This window comes from Oryza sativa, chromosome 11, assembly GCF_034140825.1.
Source record: "Oryza sativa Japonica Group chromosome 11, ASM3414082v1".
Lineage (NCBI taxonomy): Eukaryota > Viridiplantae > Streptophyta > Magnoliopsida > Poales > Poaceae > Oryza > Oryza sativa.
In genome coordinates this window covers 5,273,594-5,290,374 of record NC_089045.1, presented here as the reverse complement: position 1 = coordinate 5,290,374, position 16,781 = coordinate 5,273,594, and the positions used below count along the sequence as shown (strand labels likewise).

Sequence of the window (16,781 nt, the reverse complement as noted above, 5' to 3'; positions counted from 1 at the left end):
TGTATACGTACATCGAGCTCTCGTGTTGTGCATATTTGGTTTGATAGGCAGTGGGCATACTCGCATACGTAGTAGCCGCATAAGTTAGTTCCATATTCCTGCTTTGCACACTACACGAGAAACGAAGAGAGATTTAATATACTCTTTATATTAACTGTAATTAGAGATTCAATTCAATATAATTTTGGATCATGCATGTACTCACTGGAAAATGAAACCTCCGTCCAAGTTTTTCTTTCCAAGTCCCGCGGACCAACTGACGGAACCGATCCCAAGCCCTACATATGCAGTTGCAAGCAATGATTAATTAATTATTATCTGAGATCAACATAATAGCAATAGATTCCCCGCGACTTTGGAATAGATGGCATTATATTACCTGTCTATCAGTTTGAAGACGTTGTCAAAAATCTTCTCCTCTTTATTCATTGAGTCGTACACAGTGACTCTGCATGCATCCAAGTCGAAGAATAACAGGACCCGGTGGAATCTGGAATATGCGTGAGATGAGATATATATGATCGAAAATGTACATGCTATATGTATGGGAATGAAATTTTTGTCAACGACAATAAAAACTCACTCTGTGTTGTACGGCAGTAATATGTACGTCTTGAAATGCTGCTGCGTTAGGAGATGGACGAGATTGTCCTCTGTGTCTTTCTCGTACTTGTCAACCATTTCGGAGTTGATTTTCCGAGGGTCGATGAACCCAGTATCGTAGACCCTCCGCCGTCGGGCCCTTTGAATCTCCATTCTGCAACGATGAAAGGAAAGTATTATTGCTTACATATATGCCAGGAGCTAATTATTGAACGAAACAAATCGAACTCAAAGATACTCACAAAATCCATGCGCTCAAGAGAGAGACGTCGAGGGCGTCCAACTGGTACAGATCGAAGAGATCCTTGAAATGGATCCAGAGAACATCGTCTCCTTGCAAGAAGTCGGGGTTTCTAATCCTCGCCCCGAACATCTCTCTACCGTTGGCGCTCATTTCCATGTACCGTTCATGGAATTTGTACATCTGTGTCGGTAGGGACTCCAGCTGTTCAGGTTTGACAAGCGGTTTACCGAGTTCAAACTTGTATGCCACTTCCGCCTTCGGGATTGGTGCGGCTCCAACCAACTGATCCACAGATAGACCGGTGTCTGCAATGAAATCCGTTATGCCAAAATCTTCGCCGGTCACCAACGGCTCGACCTCTTGGTTTGGTTGTTCTCCAAGCTGAGGGACTGGTTTGGACTTCTTGTGATAGGCTCTTTGAAGTGTTCGATCATAGTCCGATATCTTTAACGCCTCCTTGTTTGTTTTGGACATTCCCTTGAAGAAGGTCTTCATGCTCGGGTCAATAGGTATCTTCTTTTTAGGACTCCGAGGCTTGAGTTGCCTCTTCACCTCTCCTGCCACATAAGCATCGAGCTCCTCTTGACTGCAATCGTACGGTGGCTCCTTGTTTTTGGTGGCGTCAACTTTCGCCTTCTTTGTTGCCCTTGTGCGGGCAGGCGGTGGAGCTTGGCGAGACCTTGTCTTGGGAGGTGCAGGCGGACACGGTGGAGGCGGAGGAGGCGGAGGAGCCAGAGGAGATGGTGCAGCAGGAGGTGGCGGAGGAGCCGAAGGAGATGGTGCAGCAGGAGGTGGCGGAGGAGCCGGAGGAGATGGTGCAGGAGGAGATGGCGGAGCCGGAGGAGATGGTGCACGAAATGCCGCTTGTCGCCCAGGAAGGATGATGTACCGCTTGCGCCATAGTATGATGGCGTGGCTTGTGTCTCGTAGATGCGTCTCACCGTCCCCTCCTGGGTAGTCCAACTCGAGGTCCTTGTACGCGGCTTCCACCAGCTCAACTTCGACCCTCGAGTATCCTGCTGGAATCGGCCTGCAGTGGTAAGTCCCGGAAGGGTCCGTTGGGATGGCCATTCCCGACGCCACCTTCACGTGATGAGAGGTTATCTATTAGTAATCAACCTAAGCAGCAACTTGTGGAATGTACAAGTCAAAAATCATCAAACTACGAGCATACCTTGATTGATAAGTTCTTGAAGGGAATATGCAGCTCACATGGTGTCCGCTGCGTGATCTCATCAACGGGGCAGGAGGTTTCGTCCTGGGTTTGCATGGCGTCCATGCTCTGTGATCCGACCTGCCCCGTTGAGGCGCAGCTGCTACAATTGCCTGATGGGCTAACCATTGCAGGATGAATGTACGGCTGGGGATCCTGGGACCGATGTGCGGCCATACATTCATCCACCTTCCTTGCCACCTCCTCTTGCATGCTGAGCTCGTAGCTCGATACCCTGTACTCAAGATCTGCAATCTTCGCCTCGGTATCTCTCTTGCTCCTCATCCGACTCCTGTACGTGTGGATGTCCTCCTTAAATCCAATCTTCCAGGGAATCACGCCTTTCCCTCGTGTTCGTCCTGGATGCTCGGGAGTCTGTAGGGCAAGTGACAGCTCATCCTTCTCTCTGTCGGGTCGGAATGTGCCCTGAGAAGAGGCTACCACTACGTCCGTTAGTCGACTGGCAGCCTCGTGTATCTGATCGCTGAAGACAAGGGAGCCATCAACTGGGTTAAGCGTTCCACCGTGAGCATAGTACCAGAACTTCGATCGATCCGGCCAATTAGCGGTGGCCGGTTCGATACCCCTCTCAAGCAAGCTAGCCTCCATCTCCTCCCACTTCGGCTTCGCGACGCTATATCCGCCTGACCCCAAGTGGTGATGGTACTTCTTCTTGGCGGCATTTTCTTTGTTTCTAGCCATCATCGCTTGCCCTTGTTGCCCTGTCTTGTAAGCAACGAACTCGTCCCAATGATCCCTTAGCTTTGGGAATACGTCGAAGTTCGGTGTTAGTCCCTTCAGGATGTATTTCTTGTAGAGATCTCCCTTGAAGCTCTGGAACTGTTCTGCCATTTTCTTCAGAGTCCACTGTTTCACTAAGTTTTCCGTACCCGCGGGTAGCGTGAACGTCTCGAGCATTGTGGTCCACAACATCTCTTTCTCTGAGTCCGGGACAAAGCTGTCATCATCCCCGCGTGCCCTTGTTCTGCGCCAGTACACCGTGCTGACAGGCATGTTGTCCCTCACAACCCAACCGCTGTGGCGTACAAAATTCTTGGCTGCTTCTTGAGGTGCACTAGGTCGGCCGTGAAAGGGGGTTGCCCATCAAACTGATCGTAATCCTCGTCAGTCTTGTCCTCTACTCCGACGATTTTTCTTTTCCCCGGAAGAACCACGTGGCGCTTCGGCTCGTCAGTCACTTTGCCCTTTTTTCCTTTGCTAGACATGTCCTTGACGTAAAAAACTTGGGTTACATCATTGACAAGGACAAAAGGTTCGTCCGAGTATCCAACCTTGTTAAGGTCAACCGTTGTCATCCCACTGTCATCAATCGTTACGCCTCCACCAGTCAACCTAACCCATTGGCACCGGAACAGAGGGACCTTGAGAGGTCCGTAGTCAAGTTCCCATATGTCCTCGATGGCACCGTAATACGTGCCAGTCGTACCATAGTGTCCGATGGCATCGATACGAACAGCACTGTTCTGGTTCGTGCTCTTCATGTCTTGGGCCCTCGTGTAGAATGTGTACCCATTGATTTCATATCCCTGGAATGTCGCGATCGAGCCAGATGGTCCCCTCGCCAGGAAGGCTAGTTGTTGGTTAATCGTCTCGTTACCCATGAGATGTTGTCGCAGCCACGTGGAGAAAGTATCAATGTGATGCCTTGTAATCCATGTATCGGACTTACCGATGTTTTTGGCGCGAACTAGAGCCAAGTGCTCTTCGATGTAGGGAGCCACCAATGAAGATTGTTGCAGAACCGTGAAATGGGCTTTACGGAATAAATTGTTGTTTACCGTCATTATTGCTTTCCTTCCGAGAGTCCCCTTTCCCCGTAGTCTCCCTTCATGGCGTGATTCAGGTACCCTGATTGGGCGAAGGGCTTCGATAAATTCTACGCAGAATTCAATGACCTCCTCTGTTCCATACCCCTTGGCGATGCTTGCCTCTGGACGAGCACGGTTACAAACATACTTCTTCAGAACGCCCATGTACCTCTCTAAAGGAAACATGTTGTGTAGGTACACAGGACCGAGAATACCGATCTCTTTGACAAGGTGACATAGCAGATGCGTCATTATATTGAAAAATGAAGGTGGAAATATCAACTCAAAGCTGACAAGACATTGCACCACATCATTCTGCAGGGCTTCTAATCTATCAGGATCGATGACCTTCTGCGAAATTGCGTTCATGAAAGCACATAGCTTTGTTATTGTTGCCCGGACATTATCTGGGAGGATACCCCTTATTACAACTGGTAGCAGCTGTGTCATCAACACGTGACAGTCATGAGACTTTAGATTTGTGAACTTCTTCTCCTTCGTGCTTATTATTCGCTTTATATTCGTGGAGTATCCAGACGGTACCTTGATGCTCTCCAAGCATTCAAACATACTTTCCTTCTCTGCCTTGCTAAGAGTGTAGCTGGCTGGACTCAAGTAATGGCTTCCTTTCTCCTTTGGTTCCGGGTGAAGGTCACCGCGTTGTTCCATATGCTTCAGATCATTACGTGCTTCCAGTGTATCTTTCGACTTTCCATATACACCTAGGAAGCCAAGAAGGTTTACGCAAAGATTCTTAGTGAGGTGCATCACGTCGATTGCGTGGCGGACGTCCAAGAATTCCCAATAGGGTAACTCCCAAAATATAGAGTTCTTTTTCCACATCGCCGCGTGACCATCTTCGCTCTCTATAGGCTGGCTGCCAGGCCCCTTTCCAAACACTACTTTAAGATCTTTAACCATAGCAAACACTGTTTTCCCGCTGCGATGTTTGGGCTTCGTACGGTGGTCCGCCTTATGTTCAAAGTGCTTGCCTTTCTTCCGTACCGGGTGGTTTGCTGCAAGGAATCGACGATGACCCATGTACACAACCTTCCTACAGTGCTTAAGATATGTACTTTCTGTTTCATCCATACAGTGAGTGCAAGCCTTGTACCCCTTGTTGGACTGCTCGGATAGGTTGCTAAGTGCAGGCCAATCGTTGATGGTTACGAACAGCAACGCTCGTAGGTTAAACTCCTCTTGTTTGTCCTCATCCCACACGGGGATACCTTCCTTCTTCCACAACAGTTTAAGATCTTCGACCAGTGGTCTTAGGTACACATCGATGTCGTTACTAGGTTGCCTGGGGCCTTGAATTATAATCGGCATCATTATGTACTTCCTCTTCATGCATAGCCACGGGGGGAGGTTGTAGATACACATCGTAACGGGCCAAGTGCTATGGCCGCTGCTCATCTCTCCAAAAGGATTCATGCCATCCGTACTTAAACCAAACCGTATGTTTCGTGCGTCCTTTCCAAAGTCTTTAAATTTTCTGTCGATGTTTCGCCACTACGAACCATCGGCGGGGTGTCTCAGCATCCCGTCCTGTTGACGCTCTTCAGCGTGCCACCGCATCATTCTAGCGTTCCCCTTGTTCCTGAACAAACGCCTTAGCCGTGGTATTATAGGGAAATACCACATCACCTTAACAGGAATTCTCTTCTTCGTTAGCTGCCCGTCAACTTCTCCTGGATCATCTCGTCTAATCTTGTATCGTAGCGCTTTGCAAACAGGGCATGCTTCTAGGTTCTCGTACTCCTCACCGCGATATAGGATACAATCATTCGGACATGCGTGAATCTTCTGAACTTCCAGTCCTAGAGGGCACACTATCTTCTTAGCCTCGTACGTTGTCTCGGGCAACTTGTTTCCCTCCGGAAGAATGTTCTTGACGAGTTTCAATAAATCGCCAAATGCCTTCTCACTAACACCATTTTTTGCCTTCCATTGCAAGAACTCCAAAGTGGTATCCAACTTTTTGTGCCCCTGCTCGCAACCTGGGTACAACGACGTTCTATGGTCCTCTAACATCTTGTCCAATTTATGGGCCCCCTTTTCACTTTCGCAGTCCTCCTTGGCGTCTTGCAACATCTGACCAAGATCATCCGCAACGTTGTTACCATCAGCATCCCTTTCCTCCTCGCCCGTTTGATTTCCTTCAAATCCAGCGTATTGAGCAAAGTCCGGAATATTGTCGTCTTCCACTTCATCTTCTTCCATTTCAACACCTTGCTCTCTGTGGGATGTCCAACAATTTTAGCTTGGCATGAACCCCGACTCAAACAAGTGGAAATGAATAGTCCTGGATGCGGAATACTCCTTCTGATTCTTACACTTATTGCATGGACAACAAATAAAACCCTTTTGCCTGTTAGCTTCGGCCACTCTAAAAAATTAATGCACGCCGTCAATAAACTCTTTGGACCAGCGGTCAGCGTACATACATTGCCGATCCATCTACATGACATGAAAAAAAATCGTGCACACATAATTATTCGTATAATAAAGACAGTCATACAATAATTATAAAATAATTACAAACTCTTTCAACAGTCACACAATAATGACATATCATTATTTATACGAATATTATGAAATATTACACCGAATAATTATATATTTACTATTTATAAAGTTTTAAACTAATATTAATGTGTTGTACTTATTTTAATTTTTCATTTTACTTTGTTTTGTATTATTCAAGATTAACTTTCACTATATTTTCCTTCTCAACTTTTTTATAAAACCTTCTTTACCAAATAAACTAAATTTCTATATATTCTTTCTTCTCCACACAAATTTTCTCTCTCATCAACTAACAACAAAATTTTGGAGACAAAAAGGTGTGCAAAACATGGCTCCAAATGTAATATGAAAAAAGAAACATTGGAGGATGAAGTTGCTAACCTTTTAGGCACCTCCGATTTGTATATAATCAACACAATAAATTCACTAGAAATTTTGGCATGACCTCCCCTCTTTCTCCAAGAAATTTTGAAGCTTGCTCGGGCTGGAGGAGGAAGAAGACATATATATATATAGGGGTGGGACTTTACTCCCGGTTGGTGTTATGAACCGGGGCTAAAGATCGCCGGGATCTTTAGTCCCGGTTTGTAACACTAACCGGGACTAAAGTTACGATCTTTAGTCCCGGTTGGTGTTATTAACCGGGACTAAAGATCCCGGGGGGGCCTGACAGGCCCTGACAGCATTTGAACCGGGACTAAAAATGATCTTTAGTCCCGGTTGGTGTACCAACCGGGACTAAAGATCAAATATGCCCGTTACCCTTTTTAACCGGGACTAAAGATCATCTTTAGTCCCGGTTTTTGTTGCAACTGGGACTATTATGGAATTAGCCTGACCGACGAAAGATGGTTCTCCACCAGTGCATCATTGTATTCCGATGACTTTTTTCTGACTCCTTTTAGTGTTGCACACGGTGTTGTTGGAATGTTTCAATAAATATTGGTTTATGTTTCACATAGTTATTTGTAATGTTGCATGTGGTGTTTTTTCATGTTCTAGCAAAATTATTGTAATAAGATCTTATATGATTATATTTCTGATGAAAAAATTATATATATGTGTGTGTTTCAGCAGGTGCAATTAAATTTTTCATGTGTGAGAAATAAACATTTCAAATGGAATTTTACTTTGTAATAAATTTTAAGTTTACTGTTGCAACAAAATGTTGCTCGTAGTATTATTTATATGTTTTAGTAGATATTTTCTTACGTTTCACTGATTCTTTATAACTGTTGCATACAATATACTTGATGAAACATAATAATATGATGTGCAACATTCACAAATAAGTAATGAAACATCATAATATATTTATTGATCCCGTGTGCAACAGTAAAACCACACCTATCGGATAAAAAACTTAAAATGTGCAACATAATAAAATTACAGATGAAACATTTATTTTTAACACGCGAAACATTAAATCTTAACGATTGAAACATATATAATTTTTCAATCAAAATATAACCCTGTGAGATCTTGTTGTAAAGATTTAATTATAATGAATACAACCGTATAATCAGAATGACAATCAGATAAATGGTTTGAAAAATAAATCATCTCAAAGGTTACTAGTATGGGTTAATCAATGCATGCATGTAGTATCATCATTTAGCAGTTATGTGATTAGCTTGCTGACTTAGTACTCGGGTAGCGTCCGATATTTTGCGCTCCATCAAACGTCCGGGCGGTAGTCTCCTCCTGAAAAATCGGAAGGAAAGGGAGGAAGAGAAAACGGAAAAAGAGGAGACCAGATGCGGGCATGTGCGGCTCGAATTAGTATTCCAAGCGCTGTGCGCGTATTAGCGCTACCGCGTAAAAAGGGTGTTTAGGGAGATAATTAGTATTTCCTTTTACTTGCAAATATTTTCTTAAATTATATTATTTCATAATCATGGTTCTATAATAAATATTATTCTAAATTCATATATTAATTTAGAATTTGAATTTAATCCACTTATTTGATTTTAATTTTGGCATTGGCACAACAAGAAAAAGAAAGGAAAATCCAATAAATACCAGGATGAGGGAAATTTGAAAAATATTTTTGATCATTCCACATTTTTTTTCTGTATTTTAAATTCGAAATTTTCAGGGTGTTACATATTTGGATGAGCAGATTGGGTTATGTCAACAAGTGAGATCGTGACTACGGTATTTGGATGGTATGGGGATCGTTGATACCAGGGTATATGCGAGATTGAGGTAAAAGAGATTGAGACAGGGATTTTTATACAGGTTCGGGCCCCTTATCTGACAGGTAATAGCCCTACATCCTGTTGGCCGAAGCCGGTATTGCTCTTATTCATCATAATCACACAAGTACAATAATTAGGATAACTCATCTAACTGTTGTCGACTTGGCGGCATGGATCACCAACTCATAGTCGACGACATGGTAGTCTTTCTCCTTGAATCTGCACTTGGCGAGATCTGAGATAGCGCTACATCCCTCTTGTTGGCCTCGGCAGACACCATATTGGGTTTGTCTAGACTTATTTCTGATGTCGATATCCGGCGGCGTGTGTTGGCTTGTGTATCGATCTGTGTCATTGTGTCGTGGCTTGTCCCCTCTCCTCCTAGGGGATTGTATTTATACCCATAGATGCACCCTTGTCCAAGTAGAACTAGGGAGACAAGTATGGATACGATCCGTGTAGTCCTTGTCGTTTCCATATAGAACTCTAGTTGTCCTTCCTTATCCGGAACTTCTTCTAAACCAAAAATAACACCGCAGGTCAACTCATAATAGAAACAATGTTATTTTTTGGCAAAATTTGCTACGTAACACTTAAAGTTCACGGTGTTTGCTATAGGACATCCAAATAAACAAATATCTGATGTAGGACATAGCGAAAACATGATAATTAGCTGCTAGACACTAGACACATTATTTTATTATGTCAAGGGCAAACGGAGAGAGAAACAGTGTGGAATGTACCAATTTGCCCTTGTGTCCATAGGTTGTAAGGTGATTGGGTCCGGTGCAAATCTAACCTAGACCATTTTCACTCCCCCGATCTGATCCATTGTCACTCCCTTAGTATGGTTCCAGTTCGAACTGAACCTGGTTGGGTTAAAAACAAACATGTCCCATAGGCAAATTTGTATTTTCTTAAAGTTTATTTCTCTATTTGCACATGATATAATAAAATAATATGTCCAGTGTTCATCAACTAATTTCCATGTTTTTTGGTGTCTTTAAGCAAATACACGTTCTTTGAGTGTTCTGCAACAAAGAACATAAACTTTGAGTATACTATAGTCAATTTTGCCTTTTTTATTGTTTTTCTTTCCCTTTCATATGGTATACTAGCAAAAATGCCCGTGCGTTGCAACGGGAATTGTAAAGACCACAAAATTGAGAAAAAAATGAGAAAGATTTACATTATGTAATTAATTGAAATACAAATTTCCGGAAATATTTGGGTATTTTTTTAAGTAGGTAGATGTATAATTAAATTAGTTTAGTGTGCGAAATAAAATTATATAGATTTAAATTTATTGAATTCTCCATGATTATTACGCTATTTGGAATTTTATTGAAATTTCTAGAGTTTAATAGCTAATTTTGATAATACAAACATCATTTTAACATTTATTTAAATAAAAATAATCTTTTCTCTCTAGGCCATTTTCAGCCCTTTTTTTTTTCTGCCCGCAACCGAGCTAGCCCGCTTTCCTCCCTTCTCCTCCCCTCCGCCTCAACCTATAAGAAATCGTTCGGCCCAGCGGGACATCTAATTGGACTCCCCCCACTCCTCCTCTCATTGCTGTGTGGGCCCCAACCAAAAGTCCAACCTAAGTGCTTTGTTGGACCGCCTGGCCCGCGCGCGGCGTAGCAATGATGCGGCCCGAAGATGGAGGATGGCCCAACGCGGGATCGGTCTGAGTCGTTCGTTTTGATGGACGGCTCAGATTGGAACGTTCCGAATCCATCAAAATCGTCGGGGTTAAAAAATCCCTAACCCTAATTCATTTTCCCCTCCCTCCCCTCACCACAGGTCGCCTCTGTCCCCCAGCAGCGACGCCCCTCCTCTCTCCCCACCAACGACGCTCCTCCTCCCACCTCGAGGTGCCCCTTCCCCATTGGTGGCGCCTCTCCATGCCCCTTCCCCACCGGTGGCGCCTCTCCATGCCCCTTCCCCACTGGCGGTGCCTCTCCATGCCCTTCCCTCTCCAGCGGTGCCGCTCCCCCTCCCTCCAGCCCCCCAACCACCGGCTTCTTTAATTCCTCCTCGTCGGGGTGCCACTGCCGTCCCACTCCTCGCCAGATCCGGCAAGTCAGTGGCTCCTCGGCGGCACAGTGGCTCAGGATTGGCTCCTCCCTCTCCCTCCCGGCATCTTCCTGGAACAGAGGCGAGTCAGCGACTTCCCAATGCAACCGCAGCGCAGCTGCTCCCCGGCTCTCGGGCAGCACAGTGGCGGCTCGGCTGATCCCCGATGCAATGACATGACGGCGGAGGAGGAGGTCCGTTGAGGAGAAACGGTGGCCTCCCGCTCGTCCCTCCATCTCCTCTCGTTATATCTCTGGATATTTTGGATGATTTTGTGATGATTCCGATTTGGATTTGGATTGAGATTTTGTTTTTGGTTGGAGTTGGATCGTGATGTTGCGAACGGACGAAAAATGGCAGTATGGAATAAAAATCAGTGTGATGATCGGAAAGCTACAAAATTTAAAATTTTTAATTAGTTAAGATTAAGATTTTGGACGGCGTTTTTTTTTCTTTGTCTTTTTTTCTTTCTGCTTTTTTCTTTTTTTTTATTCCGCTGTTTTTCTCGCTGATAGCGTTTTGGCCTTTTTTTTTTTTTCTGTTTTTTTCCTTTTTTTTGCCGGATATTTCACTGACGCGTTTTTTAGATGTTTTTTTCGCCGTTTTCTTGGGGACGGTTTTTTTTAAATCGGAATCGAAATTTCTTTTCTTTTTTCCGTCTTTCTTGCTAACGGCGTTTGCCTTTTTTTTTTCTGTGCGCGCGTGGGGTTACTTTTTTGGCGGGGTTTTTTTAATCGGAATCGGAATCGGATTTTTTTAATTACGGACGAAGGAAACATCTTATATTTTTAATTAGTAGAGATAGAGATTGAGATTCATTTCGTTTTTTTTCTTTTTTGCCCCATATTTTTCGGATCGGACAGATTTTTTTTCTTTTTGCCCTTTTTTCTTTTCTCCGGATCGGACATTTTTTTTCTCCGGTTTTTTTGGATCGGACGTTTTTTAGCCGTGTTTTTTTCGCTTGGTTTTATTTTGCCCGGTTCGTATTTTTTTTGGATCGGACAGGCTTTTTTTTATCGGACATTTTTTTCTCTCGGTTTTTTCGCTTTGGATCGGACTTTTTTTCGCCCGGTTTTTTTTCTTGGTTTTTTCATCCGGTTTTTTTTTACGGACGATGGAAGGCAGTAGAGAAGAGATAGAGATATATATAAGGGTAGAATTGTCATTTAATTGTTGCTCTTGCGTGCGACGGTGACATGGCATATCAGCGTGGTGATTTCTATGGGTTTAAGTACTATGTTGAGCCAAGTGATAGATTTTAAATACTTGTTTAGAAAAATTGAAATGTTAGAAACTAAATTGATTATAGAACAAAAATTAAGGGATCTTATTAGCTAATCACCCAAGAAACCATAAGAAAAAAAGTTAGTTGAAAATTTTTTTGAATTAAAGGAATGTAGCCTAACTCTATTTTAGATAACTTTTTAACTGTCTAACCCTGTTTTGTGCAACAAGACAACAATGCAGAGCGCTAGCCCTGCCAGACAGCTTTAGTCCACTAAGAACATGACACGTGTTTCTCAGTATTTCAAAAGGAGTCTTCTCTATGGGAGACCGGACCGAACCCTCCTCATCCCTCCCTCCCTCCCTCTCTCACTCTCCTTACCTAAAGCGGCAAAACGGCAAAACCCTCCCTCTGTACCTTGCCCAAAACAGGAAAGGAAAAGTCACGAGCGGAGGAGAACGAGAGAGAGAGGAGCAAGCATCCCAGTTCTTGGTCCCCATTCTGTACAAGAGGGAGAGCGAGCAGACAGAGTTCTTTAACCCCCGTTCCGTGCGAGAGGTGGTTCTTTCTCTACACTGACTAGTCCTCTCCTTTCTCCCACGCCGCAATCAACGCAGGCGAGATCGGCGACGCTCGGAGCGAGGCGGCGGCCGGCGACATGAGCGACATGGCTGAAAGGCGGGAGCTGCGCGCAAGAGCCGTCACGACGAGCGGCGCCATCGCAAAAGCCGCCACGACGAGCACCGGCACCGCGAGAGCCGCCACGACGGCCGGCAGAGGCCGAGGCAGGGGCAGGGGCAGGGGAGGCAAGCCAGCGACAGCAATCAGTCCGCCCTCAACCCACGTAAAGGTCTTGCTTCATAGACTAGCGTCTAGCTAGATGTATTTCCGTTTCCAGATCCAATTGCAATATCCGAGATCTAATTAATTAGTAGGTTTCTATGGGATTATCCACTTGATTGGTTAGTTAAACACCAACGTTTTTCCTCGTATGCCTAATTAATTTGTTTATTATTCTGACTGCAAATAGGGTAATCATCAGTACTCCTACTGTCTCTGTGTGTGTGTGTTTCTTTTGTCATAAGTTTGTTTAGGGACTTTTGCGAGGGGCGCGGCTAGGGCTAGTTGGAATTCATGGGGCTTTTCCTCCGGCGGCCTCTTAGCAGCTTAGTAATGCAGCCCGAGAGAGGGGCGGCCGTGGGGCGTTGAGAAAAGCGGCTGGAGGAAGAAGAATAGTGTGCTTCGTGGGCTTGGCTAGTGGGCCTGCCTGGCTAATTAGCAATAAGTGGGCCTGGCTAATTCCCAAATAGTGGGTCTGAATTTTTATGTCTGTAGAGATATATATCCCTCCATTTAAGTCGTTTTGACTTTTTTTAGTCAATTTTTTTACTTTTAACTAAATTTATAAATTTATAGAAAATTTTAGTAACATCTAGTATAACACAAAATTAGTTCCATTAAATGTTTGATAGCATGTTTGCTTTGTGTTCAAAATGTTTCTATATGTTTGTATAAATTTAGTGAAGGAAAATGGTCAAATCGACTTATAGTGTGAAACAGAGAGAGTAGACATGAAACATGTACTATGAGTACACCCTTATCTGTAAATTATAATGGACAAGACTCTGTACTTTCTTGTGTTTATATTGAATTTGGATTTCACAAGGGGCAAAAGGAAACATCTAATCTGACATCTCTCTAGTATGCTTAAGTCATCCTTTATGCTAAAAAATAAGTAATATTGATAGTTTTATGGGAGTACTATTGCTTGCATGAGGCATATCGTTCTATATATCATATCCTGTCTAGAGTCATTATTTAAGATCATATTTATCTATTTGATATAATTAAGTTCATCCCCTACATATCTAATTGTCTTCTCAGGTGCCTACTGCTGTTTTGGCCAAAGGTATCAAAACCTTGAAGGTCGTAAAGTTTAGTGCCGTATATGAATCCTTGCCACTCCATCTGGTTGCACCCGCGGTCCATCGTGTTGTGGGAAAGCAAGCTACAATCTTAAGGATGAGAGGAGCGGCATTGGACGATAGCGGCAAAAGGTGCTTGGAGATGGAATTCCTGACATATCAATCTGCCGCAATGATTCTGAATCACTTCGTTAAAATGACGGCAACAAATCGAATGTATATCCAACTAGAATGGAGTGATAGGAATTTGGATGACATTGAAACTCCAACGGTTCCAAATGTGTCCTACCAGGAGCCTAAACCGGATTCAAAGACCGAGGTAATTTCTGTTTTCTGAGTCATTTATAGCTTTTAACTAGGAATGATGATTGGAATGATATTTAGGTTGATTAGGATGGCTTATATGAGGATTTAGTGTTTGTGTAGGGCAAGGACTAAAACCTCAAACGACTGTTCCTTTTCTTTTATAGGAGCGGCTACCAGGAATTGCTGGATTCAACCGATACTTCCCTTGGCAGTAATCAAGAGCATCGGTATCACCCATTTTTTTGGAGGCAAACCCTATGGTGAGATATGATTTTCTTGTTGCAGGTCCCTATATATCCCAGTGATCTTATATAACAATATGCTCTCAACTCTATGAACTTGCTATGACTCTGCAGTGGGAGAGAGAGCTTACAAACCGAGGGCTTTGAATGTAAGGGAATCCTGAAAAGCCATGGATTGGAGAAGACCATGAGCAGTGGACATGACCATTTAAAGTCTCTTCTACGCGTCGAGGCCACCTATCATTTTGGATGCATGTATGGTGATCCAAGTGCGTTGCACTGGCGGCCGATTTCGACCTGTCGCCTATCTATGGCTTGTCGTCTCGGTCAAATACTAAACTGTTCAGTATTTTGATACTAGCTACCTCCATCCAAAAAGAGTTCATTTTTCATTCGTGCACAAAAGTGAATCCTTTTAGGACGGAGGTAGTACTAAACTTCAAGGCTAGGTGGTGCGGTGCGCCTTCTTCAGAGGTAGTAGTATTAGTACCATTATCATGTGGTGTTCCCCTGCGCCACCATATTTTTTTGCCGTCTGTTGGTCAACTCTGCCGCCCCCAATCCCATGTTAAGAACTTAAGACTACCCAAAAGGCTCTCGTGTTCATCTAAAGAGAGCTCTCTTTTTAGCCTCAATGCAACTTATTTTTAATTATTTCTTGTGGATGTTTAGCAGTCATCTGAAACATGCAAGTTATCCAGAATTAATATTTGGTGTCAAAATACCTTGTCCAGGAGTAGGTTCTGCAATGGTGCAGCTGAGAACGCCCAAATCAAATGTGCTCAGCAATCCAAAACGAAGTGAGCCAATTAGTGCCCAACGTTAACAACAAGAATGGTGCAACTAACAATATAGGCAAAACCGCTCGAATGACAGATCTGATAGCAGCGCATGCCGTACAAAATTGAATGAAGCTGCTGAAAAAGTTTATATGTAGTACGCGGCATTAATTCTTCCTGCAAAGCTTTTCACCACAAATCAACAAATATTCTGCACAACATTTATTAATCAAGTTCCTATAATCCAGAACTCAGTTATCATCTTATAAAGCAGAGCAGAACAGAACAGAATAGTTCGATCCTATATTTTACCAATAATCAAACTTTTAAGAGTTCTTCTACGCATATAATCAGCTAAAAAAACACAGAGTAAACAATTCTCTCAGACGTTCACCCAATTTATTTGTAGAGTCATATACCATGTCAAATAACAAAAACAACAGTAGCATCAAGATTTGGTCGGAAAAAAAGTGGCTTTCCTGAAGAACAATAGGTAACTGTTCAGGGGGTTTATTGTCTTCAGAGCCATGATCAAGCCACACTTCAGGGTGTCTGTCAACTGTTCCGTGAAAAATGGACTTGGGTGGTTTCAGTAGGAGATAAACAAAGTGATGGTACTGAAGTATTAGTCCTCAAATGGCACAACAACAAATGTTGATGTTTTCTGAAGTATTAAATCATTAAAAAAAAGCAAAGAGAGTTAGCAAAAATGAGGACATCTGGTGTCATCAATTATGTGTGGATGAGTCTGGCGAGCTGGCAACAAAGGGTATGAAAAGTTCTATCAAAAAAAAAACAAAGGGTATGAAATTGGGGAGCAATTTGCAGAGCGCATGATTATCTCAAAATGAAAGAAGTTGCAAAAGAGAGTAGCAACCAAAAGATCCTGCCTGAGAAGTCTTTGGAATAGATCTGCATAGTGAAAGTAGAATCATAACAGCTCCATAAAATTGAATCAGAAAAGCAACACACCAGTGGCATTAATTTTTAGTAAAATGACCATAAGTACCATGAAGAAAGAACATTGCATGAAATAGTATTCGTGGACCGTGATAGCAGTGAAAATCCAGTTCAAGTCCCCTAGAAGAGTTGCACGGTCATTTTGCCAATATGAGTGTGTTCCTGAGAACCACTGAGTAATGATCACTTACAAAATGACAGATCTCGATAAATAGTTGTACCTATAGTCATCGCAGGAGAAAGAACCATCTATATATATATACTAGTTGAGTGACTGTGCGTTGCAACAGAAAAAAAATGATGTGTATTGCAGTACACGAACAATGAAAATCTCGCTGAATAAGCACAATCAAAAACCTTGAGAATTCTGCATAGAACATCTATGTCACTCAACCTTACATTCATTAGTGCAAGTATAAATAAAATCCAAACCGAAGAATATGATCCTGTAACAAGAGTGAGCTATCTGCAATAACAACGCTCTAGATGACTCAAGTAGCTAAGGAAAATCTGAAGAGCTCGTACACTACTAACACTGTAGATGTTGCTATATATGATGTGTATCACTTGTCGAGTTCTGGTAGCCTTCGGGTGCCCTACCCACGAAATCCAACAACCACCATCATTGTAATCCTTCCAGATGAAT

The 16,781-nt window shown here is 43.1% G+C and overlaps 1 long non-coding RNA gene across 1 annotated transcript; it reads left to right on the top strand.

Moving 5' to 3' along the window:
* The first annotated feature begins 12,348 nt into the window (after positions 1 to 12,348).
* On the top strand, positions 12,349 to 15,031 carry LOC107277143 (uncharacterized). Its single transcript, XR_001541329.3, has 4 exons — positions 12,349 to 12,773; positions 13,808 to 14,167; positions 14,319 to 14,414; positions 14,511 to 15,031. It is a non-coding gene; the product is annotated as an uncharacterized lncRNA (long non-coding RNA).
* The last annotated feature ends 1,750 nt before the right edge of the window (positions 15,032 to 16,781 follow it).